The sequence below is a fragment of the Arachis stenosperma genome, chromosome 5 (genome assembly GCF_014773155.1).
Source record: "Arachis stenosperma cultivar V10309 chromosome 5, arast.V10309.gnm1.PFL2, whole genome shotgun sequence".
NCBI lineage: Eukaryota > Viridiplantae > Streptophyta > Magnoliopsida > Fabales > Fabaceae > Arachis > Arachis stenosperma.
This window is the reverse complement of record NC_080381.1, coordinates 93,068,280-93,080,221: the sequence shown is the minus strand read 5'-3', so window position 1 is coordinate 93,080,221 and position 11,942 is coordinate 93,068,280. Positions and strand designations below refer to the sequence as shown.

The following is an 11,942-nucleotide window of genomic DNA, read 5'->3' as shown; positions in this document are numbered from 1 at the left end:
GGTCTTCCTCAGTGGCGTTCACTGCCTCTCCTTCCTCTCCAAATTTGGCCATGTTGATGGCCTTGTACTTCCTTTTGGATTTTCTTTTGTATTGCTTGGAAGATTACTAGGAGGGAGTTCAGTAATTTTCTTGCTCAGCTGTCCCACTTGTGCCTCCAAATTTCTAATGGAGGACCTTGTTTCAGTCATGAAACTTTGAGTGGTTTTGATCAGATCAGAGACCATGGTTGCTAAGTCGGAGTGGCTCTGCTTAGAACTCTCTGTCTGTTGCTGAGAAGATGATGAAAAAGGCTTGCCATTGCTAAACCTGTTTCTCCCACCATTATTGTTATTGAAGCCTTGTTGAGGTCTCTCTTGATCCTTCCATGAAAGATTTGGATGATTTTTCCATGAAGAATTATAGGTGTTTCCATAGGGTTCTCCCATGTAATTCACCTTTTCTATTGAAGGGTTCTCAGGATCATAAGCTTCTTCTTCAGATGACGCGTCCTTAGTACTGCTTGGTGCATTTTGCATTCTAGATAGACTTTGAGAAATCAAATTGACTTGCTGAGTCAATATCTTATTTTGAGCCAATATGGAATTCAGAGTATCAATCTCAAGAACTCATTTCTTCTGATTTGTCCCATTGTTCACAGGATTCCTTTCAGAAGTGTACATAAATTGGTTATTTGCAACCATTTCAATTAGTTCTTGAGCTTCTGCAGGCGTCTTCTTCAGATGAAGAGATCCTCCAGCAGAGCTATCCAAAGACATCTTCGATAGTTCAGAGAGACCATCATAGAAAATACCTATGATGCTCTATTCAGAAAGCATATCAGAAGGACACTTTCTGATCAATTGTTTGTATCTTTCCCAAGCTTCATAGAGGGATTCTCCTTTCTTCTGTCTGAAGGTTTGGACTTCCACTCTAAGCTTACTCAATTTTTGAGGTGGAAAGAATTTTGCCAAGAAGGCATTGACTAGCTTTTCCCAAGAGTTCAGGCTTTCTTTAGGTTGTGAGTACAACCATATCCTAGCTCTGTCTCTTACAGCAAAAGGGAATAGCATAAGTCTGTAGACCTCAAGGTCTACCCCATTAGTCTTGACAGTGTCACAGATTTGCAAGAATTCAGCTAAAAACTGATGAGGATCTTCCAGTGGAAGTCCATGGAACTTGCAATTCTGTTGCATTAGAGAAACTAATTGAGGCTTAAGCTCAAAGTTGTTTGCTCCAATGGTAGGGATAGAGATGCTTCTCCCATAGAAGTCGGGAGTAGGTGCAGTAAAGTCACCCAGCACCTTCCTTGCATTGTTGGCATTGTTGTTGTTTTCGGCTGCCATGGGTTCTTCTTCTTTGAAGTTTTCTGTTAGGTCCTTTACAGAGAGTTGTGCCTTAGCTTCTCTTAGCTTTCGCTTCAAGGTCCTTTCAGGTTCAGGGTCAGCCTCAACAAGAATGCTTTTGTCTTTGCTCCTGCTCATATAAAAGAGAAGGGAACAAGAAAATGTGGAATCCTCTATGTCACAGTATAGAGATTCCTTGAGGTGTCAGAGGAACAGAAAAAATAGAAGGAAGAGGGAGAAGAATTCGAACTTAGTGAGATAGAGTTCAAATTGTGCATTGAGGAGGGGTGTTACTCCATAAAGAGAAGGATGTGAGAAGAGAGGAAGAGTTTTTCGAAAATTAAGTAAAAGATTTAAAAACATTTTGAAAAAAAACTAATTGATTTTCGAAAACCAAGAGTGGGAAAGAAATCAAGTGATTTTTGAAAAAAGATTTTGAAATTAGATATCAAAAAGATATGATTGAAAACTATTTTGAAAAAGATGTGATTAAGAAGATATGATTGAAAAGATATGATTTGAAAATAATTTAAAAAGATTTGATTTTAAAAATTAATGACTTGGCTAACAAGAAAAGATATGATTCAAACATTAAACCTTTCTCAACAGAAAAGGCAACATACTTGAAATGTTGAATCAAATCATTAATTGATAGCAAGTATCTTTGAAAAAGGAAAGAAATTGATTTGAAAAAGATTTGATTGAAAAGATATGATTTGAAAAAGATTTGATTTTGAAAAACTTTGAAAACTTAAAAAAAAATTTGCATTAAAAAACAAAATCTTCCTTCTTGTGCCATCCTGGCGTTAAACGCCCATAATGGTGCACATTCTGGCGTTTAACGCCCAAAGCACTACCCTTTTGGGCGTTAAACGCCCAGCCAGGCACCCTGGCTGGGGTTTAAACGCCAATTTTCCTTCTTCACTGGGCGTTTTGAATGCCCATCTTTTTCTGTATAATTCCTCTGCTGCATGTACTGAATCTTCAGTTCCCTGTATTATTGACTTGAAATTAGAACCAAGATCAAATAAAAAATGCATGCAAGACACCAAACTTAAAATGAGACTAGTGTCTCAATAAGAAACATAACATATTTTTGGTTTTTATGATTTTGTAATTTTTTTGGATTTTTCGAAAATTAAGTGGAAAAGAAAATAAAGGTATCAAAATTCTTAATGAGAATTCCAGGAATCATGCAATGTTAGTCTAAAGCTTTAGTCTAAAGGAATTAGACATGGATAACCAAGCTTCAGCAGGACATTGCATTCAAGAGCTAAATTGATGAGAATCAATCAGCTTTGGTGATGATAAGATCATCACCTTGAAACACTAGAATTCATCCTTAAGAACTCTGAAAAATACCTAATCTAAGCAACAAGATAAACCGTCAGTTGTCCATACTCGAAACAATCCCCGGCAACGGCGCCAAAAACTTGGTGCACGAAATTGTGATCACTACTTTTCACAACTCAAATAATCCCTAGTAATGGCCCCAAAGACTTGGTGCTCAATACCATGGCATAAACACAACTTCGCACAACTAACCAGCAAGTGCACTGGGTCGTCCAAGTAATAAACCTTACGCGAGTAAGGGTCGATCCCACGGAGATTGTTGGTATGAAGCAAGCTATGGTCACCTTGTAAATCTGAGTGAGGCAGACTCGAATGGTTATGGATGATATATGAATAAAAGCGTAAAGATAAAGATAGAGATACTTATGTAATTCATTGGTGAGAACTTCAGATAAGCGAATGGAGATGCTTTGTCCTTTCCGTCTCTCTGCTTTCCTACTGTCTTCATCCAATCCTTCTTACTCCTTTCCATGGCAAGCTGTATGTTGGGCATCACCATTGTCAATGGCTAAAGTCCCGTCCTCTCAGTGGAAATGTTCAACGCACCCTGTCACGGCACGGCTATCCAGTTGTCGGTTCTCGATCATGTCGGAATAGAATCTAGTGATTCTTTTGCGTCTGTCACTAACGCCCCACAATCGCGAGTTTGAAGATTGTCACAGTCATTCAATCATTGAATCCTACTCAGAATACCACAGACAAGGTTTAGACCTTCCGGATTCTCTTGAATGCCGCCATCAATTCTAGCTTATACCACGAAGATTTCGGTTAAAGAACCCAAGAGATAAACATTAGAGCCTTATTTACTTGTAGAACGGAGGTGGTTGTCAGTCACTCGTTCATAAGTGAGAATGATGATGAGCATCACATAATCATCACATTCATCAAGTTCTTGAGTGCGAATGAATATCTTGGAATAAGAACAAGCTGAATTGAATAGAAGAACAATAGTAATTGCATTAATACTCGAGGTACAGCAGAGCTCCACACCTTAATCTATGGTGTGTAGAAACTCCACCGTTGAAAATAGATAAGAACAAGGTCTAGGCATGGCCGTGAGGCCAGCCCCATGATCTAAGATAGCATAAGACTAAAGATAGCTACCAAGATATCAAATACAATAGTAAAAGGTCCTATTTATAGGGAACTAGTAGCTTAAGAATTACAAAGATAAGTAAATGACATAAAAATCCACTTCCGGGCCCACTTGGTGTGTGCTTGGGCTGAGCATTGAAGCTTTTTCGTGTAGAGACTCTTCTTGGAGTTAAACGCCAGCTTTTGTTCCAGTTTGGGCGTTTAACTCCCACTTTGGTGCCAGAACCGGCATTTAACGCTGGGAATTCTGAAGGTGACTTTGAACGCCAGTTTGGGCCATCAAATCTTGGGCAAAGTATGGACTATCATATATTGCTGGAAAGCCCAGAATATCTACTTTCCAACACTGTTAAGAGCGCACCAATTGGGCTTCTGTAGCTCCAGAAAATCCACTTCGAGTGCAGGGAGGTCAGAATCCAACAGCATCTGCAGTCCTTTTCAGTCTCTGAATCAGATTTTTGCTCAAGTCCCTCAATTTCAGCCAGAAAATACCTGAAATCACAGAAAAACACACAAACTCATAGTAAAGTTCGGAAAAGTGAATTTTAACTAAAAACTAATAAAAATATACTAAAAACTAACTAAAATATACTAAAAACATACTAAAAACAGTGCCAAAAAATGTACAAATTTTCTGCTCATCAATAATCTGAAAAATCATAAAATTGATTCTTGAAGCAAGAAAAAGCAGTGAAAAATACAAAGCTTGCGAAAAAAAATAAGCGAAAAAAAAAGAAAGAAAAAGAAAAAGCAAGCAGATGAAAGGAAAGATCAAAAAGCGAGTAACCCTTTAAACTAAAAGGCAAGGGTAAAAAGGATCCAAGGCTTTGAGCATCAGTGGATAGGAGGGCCCAAGGGAATAAAATCTTGGCCTAAGCGGCTAAATCAAGCTGTCCCTAACCATGTGCTTGTGTCATGATGGTCCAAGTGAAAAGCTTGGGACTGAGTGGTTAAAGTCGTGATCCAAAGCAAAAGAGTGTGCTTAAGAACTCTGGACACCTCTGACTGGGGACTCTAGCAAACCTGAGCCACAATCTGAAAAGGTTCGCCCAATTATGTGTCTGTGGCATTTATGTATCCGGTGGTAATACTGGAAAACAAGATGCTTAGGGTCACGACCAAGACTCATAAGTAGCTGTGTTCAAGAATCAACATACTGAACTAGGAGAATCAATAACACTATCTGAATTCTTAGTTCCTATGGATGCCAATCATTCTGAACTTCAAAGGATAAAGTAAGATGACAAAACTGTTCAGAAACTAAAAGCTACTAGTCCCGCTCATCTAATTGAAACTAAGCTTCATTGATGTTTTGGAATTTATTGTATATTATCTTCTTTTTATCCTATTTTGTTTTTAGTTGCTTGGGGACAAGCAAAAATTTAAGTTTGGTGTTGTGATGAGCGGATAATTTATACGCTTTTTGGCATTGTTTTTAGATAGTTTTTAGTATATTTTAGTTGCTTTTTAGTATATTTTTATTAGATTTTATGCAAAAATCATATTTCTAGACTTCACTACGAGTTTGTGTGTTTTTCTGTGATTTCAAGTATTTTCTGGCTGAAATTGAGGGACCTGAGCAAAAATCTTATTCAGAGGCTGAGAATGGACTACAGATGTTGTTGGATTCTGACCTCCCTGCACTCGAAGGGGACTTTTTGGAGCTACAAAAGCTGAATTGGCGCGCTCTCAATTTCGTTGGAAAGTAGACATCTTGGGCTTTCCATCAATGTATAATAGTTTATACTTTGCCCGAGACTTGATGACCCAAACTGGCGTCCAAATGCCCACCAGAGACCCTTTTCTGGTGTAAAACGCCAGAACTGGCACCCAAGCTGGCGTTTAACTTCAAGGATGGCCTATGCACGTGGAAGCTTCAATGCTCAGCCCAAACAGACACCAAGTGGGCCCCAAAAGTGGATTTCTGCACTATCTACTTATTTTTTGTAAACCCTAGTAACTAGTTTAGTATAAATAGCACTTTTTACTATTGTACTGGGGTCTTCTCCCCCCTGTTTTCGAATTCTTATGCCATTTGAGAGGCTGGCCATTCGGCCATGCCTAGACTTTTTTCTCTTATGTGTTTTCAACGGTGGAGTTTCTACACCTCATAGATTAAGGTGAGGAGCTCTGCTGTTCCTCATGAATTAATGCAAGTACTATTGTTTTTCCTTCAATTCACGCCTACTTCTTCTCCAAGATATACTCTTGTACTTAATTCAGTTAAGTCAGACTGAAGGGGTAACCCGTGACAATCACCCATTATCTTCAGTACTCGATTAGCCAAGATCCGCATGCCTGATAACCACAAAGCGGTCTACATGATGTTCAACGTAGTCATTGGACACCAGCCGGAGTATACTCTCTTGGGTCTCTGATCCACGGATTCGCATCGTCTCTCCTGACAACAGAGCATCCGACCCCGTGATTAGGATCTTCATTGTATAGGCTAGAATCAATAGACAGCATTCCTGAGATCCAAAAAGTCTAAACCTTGTCTGTGGTATTCCGAGTAGGATCTGGGAAGGGATGACTGTGAGGAGCTTGAAACTCGCGAATGTTGGGCGCAGTGATAGTGTGCAAAAGGATCAATGGATCTTATTCCGACACAAGTGAGAACCGAGAGATGATTAGCCCTGCGGTAGCTGTGCCTGGTATTTTTCATCCGAGACGAGAAATCCGACAGTTGATTAGACCTACAGAGACCGTAGCCGGACCATTTTCACTGAGAGAATCATATAGCTTGCCATGGAAGGAAGCATGCATGATTAGATGAAGACAATAGGAAAGCAGAGGTTCAGGAGCAACAAAGCATCTCCAAACGCTTATCTAAAATTCCCACCAATAAATTACATAAGTATCTCTATGTTATTTTCCGTCTTATCTATCTATTAATTATCAATACCTCATAACCATTTGAATCCACCTGACTGAGATTTACAAGATGACCATAGCTTTCTTCAAGCCGTCAATCTCTGTGGGATCGACCCTTACTCACGTAAGGTATTACTTTGACGACCCAGTGCACTTGCTGGTTAGTTATGCGGAGTTGTGAAAAGTGTGATCACAATTTCGTGCACTGGTGCACGAAATTATGATCTCTAACAATGGCGCTCAACTTGGTATGCGCGTTTATAATCTCAGCACTTTCTTCACAATTTCGCATCACTAACCAGCAAGTGCACTGGGTCGTCCAAGTAATATACCTTACGTGAGTAAGGGTCGATCCCACAGAGATTATTGGTATGAAGCAAGCTATGGTCACCTTGTAAATCTCAGTCAGGCGGATTCTAATGGTTATAATAGTTTTCGAAAATAATGATAAATAAAGCATAAAATAAAGATAGAGATACTTATGTAATTCAATGGTGGGAATTTCAGATAAGCGTATGAAGGTGCTCTATGGCTCTTTGAACGTCTGCTTTCCGGCTGTCTCCATCCAATCGTGCATATTCCTTTCCATGGTAAGCTGTATGTTGGGGGATCACCGTTGTCAATGGCTACCGTTGGTGCACGAAATCGTAATCCCAATTATCAAAGTCAAAATTTTTATGATCTCGTACCACTAACCAGCAAGTGCACTGGGTCGTCCAAGTAATACCTTACGTGAGTAAGGGTCGATCCCACGGAGATTATTGGTTTGAAGCAAGCTATGTTTATCTTATTATTCTTAGTCAGGATATTAATTAAAATTATCAGTTGGAATTATTAGATTGGAAAAATAAAAGAGAATAAAAGCGTTACTCGTTGTGCAGTAATGAGAAATATGTTGGAGTTTTGGAGATGCTTTGTCCTTTGAATTTCTACTTTTCCTTGAAATCCTCTTCCCACACGCAAGGTCCCTTCCATGGCAAGCTCTATGTAGGGTGTCACCGTTGTCAATGGCTACCTCCCATCCTCTCAGTGAAAACGTTCCTATGCTCTGTCACAGCACGGCTAATCATCTGTCGGTTCTCAATCAGGTTGGAATAGAATCCATTGATTCTTTTGCGTCTGTCACTAACGCCCAGCCTTCAGGAGTTTGAAGCTTGTCACAGTCATTCAATCCCAGAATCCTACTCGGAATACCACGGACAAGGTTTAGACTTTCCGGATTCTCATGAATGCTGCCATCAATCCGGCTTATACCACGAAGATTCTGATTAAGGAATCTAAGAGATACTCATTCAATCTGATGTAGAATGGAGGTGGTTTTCAGGCACACGTTCATGGATTGAGGAAGGTGATGAGTGTCACGGATTATCACCTTCTCCATAATTAAGCGCGAATGAACATCTTAGATAAGAACAAGCGTGTTTGAATGGAAAACAAAGTAATTGTATTAATTCATCGAGACGCTGCAGAGCTTCTCACCCCCAACAATGGAGTTTAGAGACTCATGCCGTCAAAAAGTATGTAATTCAAATCTGAAAATGTCATGAGGTACAAAATAATTCTCTAAAAGTTGTTTAAATAGTAAACTAGTAACCTAGGTTTACAGAAAATGAGTAAACTAAGATAATTGGTGCAGAAATCCACTTCTGGGGCCCACTTGGTGTGTGCTGGGGCTGAGACTAAAGCTATCCACAAGCTGAGGCTTTTCTTGGAGTTGAACTCCAAGTTATAACGTGTTTTGGGCGTTCAACTCCGGATCATGACGTGTTTCTGGCGTTTAACTCCAGACAGCAGCATGTACTTGGCGTTCAACGCCAAGTTACGTCGTCTATCTTCGCGCAAAGTATGGACTATTATATATTGCTGGAAAGCCCTGGATGTCTACTTTCCAACGCCGTTGAGAGCGCAGGGAGGTCAGGATCCAACAGCATCAGCAGTCCTTTTTCAGCCTTACTCAGATTTTTGCTCAGCTCCCTCAATTTCAGCCAGAAATTACCTGAAATCACAGAAAAATCACACAACTCATAGTAAAGTCCAGAAATATGATTTTTGCTTAAAAACTAATAAAATTCTGTTAAAATCTAATTAAAACATACTAAAATCTACATGAAATTACCCCCAAAAAGCATATAAAATATCCGCTCATCACAACACCAAACTTAAACTGTTGCTTGTCCTCAAGCAACTAGATAAATAAAATAGGATGAAAAGAAATTAAGAAATAATAATATCTCAGAGTTTCAAGTGATGCTCAGATTCTAATTAGATGAGCGGGACTAGTAGCTTTTTGCTTCTGAACAGTTTTGGCATCTCACTTTATCCTTTGAAATTCAGAATGGTTGGCATCCATAGGAACTCAGAATTCAGATAGTATTATTGATTTTCCTAGTTTAGTATGTTGATTCTTGAACACAGCTACTTTATGAGTCTTGGCCGTGGCCCTAAGCACTTTGTTTTCCAGTATTACCACCGGATACATAAATGCCACAGACACATAATTGGGTGAACCTTTTCAGATTGTGACTCAGCTTTGCTAGAGTCCCCAATTAGAGGTGTCCAGAGTTCTTAAGCACACTCTTTTGCTTTGGATCACGACTTTAACCACTCAGTCTCAAGCTTTTCACTTGGACCTGCATGCCACAAGCACATGGTTAGGGACAACTTGATTTAGCCGCTTAGGCCTGGATTTATTTCCTTGGGCCCTCCTATCCATTAATGCTCAAAGCCTTGGATCCTTTTTACCCTTGCCTTTTGGTTTAAGGGCTATTGGCTTTTTCTGCTTGCTTTTTCTTTCTCTCTTTTTGGCATTTTTTTTTCGCAAGAAATTTTTTTTTTCACTGCTTTTTCTTGCTTCAAGAATCAATTTCATGATTTTTCAGATCATCAATAACATTTCTCTTGTTCATCCTTCTTTCAGGAGCCAACAATTTTAACATTCATAAAATTCAATATCAAAAATATGCACTGTTCAAGCATTCATTCAGAAGACAAAAAGTATTGCCACCACATATAAATAATTAGAATTTTCCTTATTAAGAACTCGAAAAAATTAAATTGCCTCTTTATTCTACAAATCTACTATTTTATTCATGTTTGATGATGATGAGAAAAATAAGTTATAACTTAATTGGAAATAAAGCCAAAATAGATATGCTAATTACTACTACTCCTATATAACTTCTAAGGTAAAATCCTATAATAATAATATCACAGAGTTAAAGCTAGAATTAGAACTTAACAACCTGTATTTTGGGAAGTGGATGTTCCTCTAGTCTGTGGGGTGCCTTCAAGAATTAATTTCTGACACTTCAGCTCCCTTAAGTTCACATCCTTGCTCTTCCTGTTCCCTTAGGTGCCATGATCTTAATGAGTTTTAGCTCAGTGATCATGGCAAATCACACCAAACTTAGAGGTTTGCTTGTCCTCAAGCAAAAGAAAGGAAAGGAGAGGAGTAAAAGGAGAGGCAGTTTCGAAAAAAAGATAAGATGAGTTGAAAAAGATATGAGAAGAAATTAAAAAAGATTTTGAAAAAGAATTTGATTGGAAAAAGATTTGTATTTATGAATTAAGATACATTTGATATTTTTTGAAAAAGGGATTTTAGAAATTAGGGTTTTTAGAAATTAGGATTAAAATCTTTGGAATTAAAACATGTTTATGCAAGAAATCATGAATTAAAACATAAAAATTAGAAAATTTGTGAAAAAAAAACGAATTTTACCTCCTCCCCACCATTCTGGCGTTAAACGCCCAAACGCTGCATGTTTTGGGCGTTTAACGCCCAAATGTTGCTTCTCCTGGGCGTTCAACGCCCAGCAGATGCATCTTTCTGGCGTTGAACGCCAGGAAGTCCTTTGTCACTGGCCGTTTTTCTGAATGCCCATGATGCTGTCAATCTGGCGTTAAACGCCCAGAAGGTGCTTCTTTCTGGCGTTTAACGCCCAGAAGATGCTCCTTTCTGGCGTTTAACGCCCAGATGGCTACCCTTACTGGCGTTGAACGCCCAGTGGGTGCTTCTTTTGGGCGTTCAACGCCCAAAATGTTTCTTACTGGCTTTTTTTTTTCGCCAGTGAACTTCCAAATTCCCCTGTAACTCTGTGAATTCAAGCAATTGCTATTTTACCTTAAAGATACTTGGACACATACCTGTAAAAAAAGGAAATTTATTTAATTAGTAAATAAACTTTGTAAATGGCTGGGTTGCCTCCCAGCAAGCGCTTCTTTATTGTCTTTAGCTGGACTACCATTGAGCTCTAATCAAGTCTCAGTTTCGAGCATTCTTGCTCGAAGTTACTTTCAAGATAATGTTTAATTCTCTGTCCATTAACAATGAACTTTTTGTTGGATTCATTATCCTGAAGCTCTACGTATCCATATGGTGATACGCTTGTAATCACATATGGACCTCTCCACCGGGATTTTAATTTCCCGGGGAATAATTTGAGCCTGGAATTAAATAGCAGAACTTTCTGCCCCGGCTCAAAGACTCTTGATGACAATTTCTTATCATGCCATCTTTTTGCTTTCTCTTTGTAAATTTTTGCATTCTCGAAAGCATTGAGTCTAATTCCTCTAGCTCATTTAACTGAAGCAATCGTTTTTCTCCAGCTAATTTGGCATCAAGGTTTAGGAATCTGGTTGCCCAGTAGGCCTTGTGTTCCAGTTCCACTGGCAAGTGACATGCCTTTCCATACACAAGCTGGTATGGAGAGGTCCCTATAGGGGTCTTGAATGCTGTTCTGTATGCCCACAGAGCATCATCCAAGCTCCTTGCCCAATCCCTTCTACGGTTAATTACAGTCCGTTCCAGGATTCTTTTGAGTTCTCTATTTGAGACTTCAGCTTGCCCATTAGTCTGTGGGTGATATGGAGTAGCTACCCTGTGGCTAACTCCATAACGAACCAAGCAGAGTAAAGCTGTTTATTGCAGAAATGACTGCCCCCATCACTGATTAATACTCTAGGGGTACCAAATCTACTGAAGATGTGTTTCTGGAGGAATTTTAACACTGTTTTAGTGTCATTGGTGGGTGTTGCAATAGCTTCCACCCATTTGGATACATAATCCACTGCCACCAGAATATAAGTGTTTGAGTATGATGGTGGGAAGGGTCCCATAAAGTCAATACCCCATACATCAAACAACTCAATCTCTAAGATCCCTTGCTGAGGCATGGCATAACTGTGAGGCAGATTGCCAGATCTTTGGCAACTGTCACAATTAAGTACAAATGCTCGGGAATCTTTATAGGGAGTAGGCCAGTAGAAGCCACATTGGAGGACTCTTGTGGCTGTTC

General features: G+C 39.2%; 1 non-coding gene across 1 annotated transcript; it reads left to right on the top strand.

Moving 5' to 3' along the window:
• Window positions 1-810: 810 nt before the first annotated feature.
• On the top strand, window positions 811-918 carry LOC130983744 (small nucleolar RNA R71). Its single transcript, XR_009087722.1, has one exon. It is a non-coding gene; the product is annotated as a small nucleolar RNA R71 (small nucleolar RNA).
• Window positions 919-11,942: the final 11,024 nt, after the last annotated feature.